The following is a 3,581-nucleotide window of genomic DNA, read 5'->3' as shown; positions in this document are numbered from 1 at the left end:
CGTTTAGTTTGTTTTTGCCCGCGGAAAACACTACACACACACTATTAGGCACCACCGAATGTGTTAGAATAATAATACGTGCGCGTTTGTTGTATTATATTTGACTGCGCCAAAGAAATAACGAGTGTACACACTTACGGGTCACGTCGAAACGGTCAACCACTTGTCCGTCACCGCAGTAGGTAAACGTATTAAATTATGTCTACGTGGAAATATTTTCTTTCTTTTAGAATTTCTGTAAAAAACGTGCGCATTACGGCCACATTTATACGCGTACTATTACCATTACACGCGATTTTACTTGAAATCGTTAAGGCGATCGTAACAACGAAATCCATTTGTAACAGTCTAATTTGAGCGTGTATCGTTAAGATTCAATTTTTATTATTATTATTATTATTATTAGTATTAATGTAAACATTTTATTTTTATACTTTCAATACGAGACTACGTTACATCAATTATCAAATTACACTTTCTTTTTTTTTATGGGTCAACCTTATAAAAAGAAAAAAAAATTACTATATTTTTATAATCTATTATTTATTTAATGCGCTGTCGCATGCGACATACCTACTTGACTGTGGCCACTTGCTGCTGTGCACATCCAATGTTCGATATCCCCGATGGCAACATTTTTATCGTCTTCAAATTAAAATATTCGGTGATACTGATGGGCTGAATACATAATATTTTAAATCATCGATCTCGAAAGAAAATTCATTTCGTTCTGGCGTCAAACTTAAAATATGGAAATACAGTAGTAGAATTATTTTGTATGTTCTGCGTCAATTTCGTACAGGGATATTTCAAATATTTCTCCGTGTGATACTAGATAAGATCTGCAATGCTTACCGAACTCGTAATCTTCTCAAAAAACCGATATATATATGATCTGAATCTATTTTTTCCTAATTATTTTTAATATAATAAAGATAAAACAATAAATAATTAATAAAATTAAAAATACTTGCAATACTTCTTTTATTACAAATATTTGGGAAAAATGGATTTAGAACATACATATAGTTTTCGAGAAAATTATGAGTTCTCATCGAGCATCACATGGAAGAATATTTAAAATGTTCTTGTAAAAAATGGACTCGAAAAATATAAATTAACTCTACTTTCAACGTTGATAATCAGTGTTGCGCAAAGATAATTAAAAAATTTATCTAGATAAAGATAAAAGATAAAACACTTTTTATTTGGTGAAAAAAAAGATAACATTTTTTTATTTTATTAATTAATTTTCACTTTTTTTTTTATAAATTTATACTAAAAAATTTAATTAAATTAAAATTAACTTAACTTTGATTAACTAACCTAACCTTGGCCGTTCCCTGCAAACATCTCCAGGAAATAGGAGACAGCCATTACTCGCCCAAGAATAGGACCCATACATATCACCCATCAACACCTCATGAAGAGTGAAGAACCCCCTGACTGTACCCACTGCGGTTCCCCTCTTACCGTCAAACACATCTTTTCGATGTTACGAAAAAGAAAGGATAGAATTGATCCTTCCGGACCTGCTTTCCGAATCACTCAGCTCCGAACAGAGCAATCTTACCACGACCCTGGATTTTCTTCACAACACAGGACTACTCAACAAAATTTAATCTATATATTAATTTATATAATCATATATTATACTGTATAATACTGAACAATATAATGTTTGGCCTATGGCCACAGAAGACGCAGACTTTGTATTGTTAATAAAAAAAAAAATTATTTATCTAAATAATTTATTCAGATAATTTATCTAGATAATGTTGATCACTGTTGATAATTGATGATGGTAATAAAATATATTTTTATAGTTTTACAGTTCGTTATCATATCAAGGATAAAATGTAATTATTCTACCATTGTTATATGATTAACAATTTACGACTCATTAAAGTATTTAACGAGAAAAGGGTTCTGGCTGTATAAACGAGAAATGTTCTGAGACTGCGATTGTATTGGCAATAGTATAATGTGACATTTATCCGGATTATTTCAGAATCCGAAAAATCCGAATTTCGGATTTAAGGATTTCAAAATCTTAATTTCGGATTTACGGATTTCAATATCCGAATTTTGGATTTTACATTGTGGAATTCTGTGTTCTTACAAAAAAAAAAATTGATTTATTACGAAACATGTGTAGTCATCAAAACATTGTTAATCATAACTAAACGAATAGCAGTTCAATTTTTTAGATCCCAAGAATGCATTTTAAATCGTATTGGACAATGTAATTGCAAAAAATCTTCAATCGGAACAGTCCAATACATAATCATACGTGGACTGTAAACGAACCTAACCGGGGGGGGTACTAGCGTATTGAACGTCGAAAGCGCGCGAAATCCGTATTGTTTCAGACGAAGAACGTCGCCCTAACGCGACACGATTGATATCGTGTGGACGCGTTCAGAACGGTCTCGCGAATCGTTTTTGGATCCGAATCGAAATCGTCGATGATTCCGCGAAAGACCGTACATGATTCATCCCGAGAACGCGTCCGCGAAGTGTGCAAGTCGTACATGCGACTGATATCGCTGCACGCAGCACGGACCATAAAAAAAAAAAATGTTCAAAACTAGTATATTTACAGACGCGATAAGACTTTCACTATTTTTCGAGGTGTAGTAGAATCATTTTTTTTTTTTTTTCCGCGCCATACGAACCCACGTGTATGCGCACCCGATCGCTTTCGAATGAAACGAAAACGCGAAAACAATAACGCGCGAAAAAGTTTCGTTCTTAACGTAACGCGTACACACGCCTCCTCCGGGGGGCACCGCGTGAACATACGTAAACGTTCGGCTGTCCGACCCGTATACGAGCCGCATGTCAACGGACCAAACTAGACCTCGTCCGGTCCCGTCTCGACACCGTTCACGTGTACACGAACGTGCGCATACGTTAACGCGCGGCGCATTACACGATATTTTCGTTTTATTCAATTATTAAATATTACGTTTTTGGGCGGCGACGTTATGGTATTAACGATACGACCAAGTGCGCGTTCGCCTGTCATAACACCCGACGACAATCCGCGCGAGTTTAAGGTGTTTGAAAAGTTGATCATAATAATTATCTCCGGTCCGAGCGTCATCGGATTTTGAACGTACGGCGTATTATTAGCATACACGCCCCTCGCACCTGAGACCACGTCATTTGTCGAGCTCGTCAATTTTTTCATCGTCGTCGGCAACGCGTCCGGGAAACCCGTGATCTTCTTGTCAGTGCTCGTCTACGCGTTACGTGCGAATATGCGGCCATCGTTTTCCCCCCCCCCCCCCCTTTTTTTTTTTTTACCACGCGGTGTTGCGTAACCAGCGTGTTCCTGCGACGAGCCTCGTTTTGTACCGCACGGGTCGGCGTTATAATCGTATAACATGAAAAGAGAAATAATAATAAGAAGAAAAAAAAAAAATAATAATAATCACGTTCGAGAATAATTTCTCTTCGTATTACATGCGTACATACGTATGGGTACACGTTACGATATGCGCGCGTACAATATCGTATTTCGGATAAATATTTCGGTACGCCCCCCCCCCCCCCCCCCCCCCCCCCCCCCCCCC

The sequence above is a fragment of the Sipha flava genome, unplaced genomic scaffold (assembly GCF_003268045.1).
Source record: "Sipha flava isolate LNK unplaced genomic scaffold, YSA_version1 180_pilon_pilon, whole genome shotgun sequence".
Classification (NCBI taxonomy): Eukaryota; Metazoa; Arthropoda; class Insecta; order Hemiptera; family Aphididae; genus Sipha; species Sipha flava.
This window is presented reverse-complemented; position numbering follows the sequence as displayed.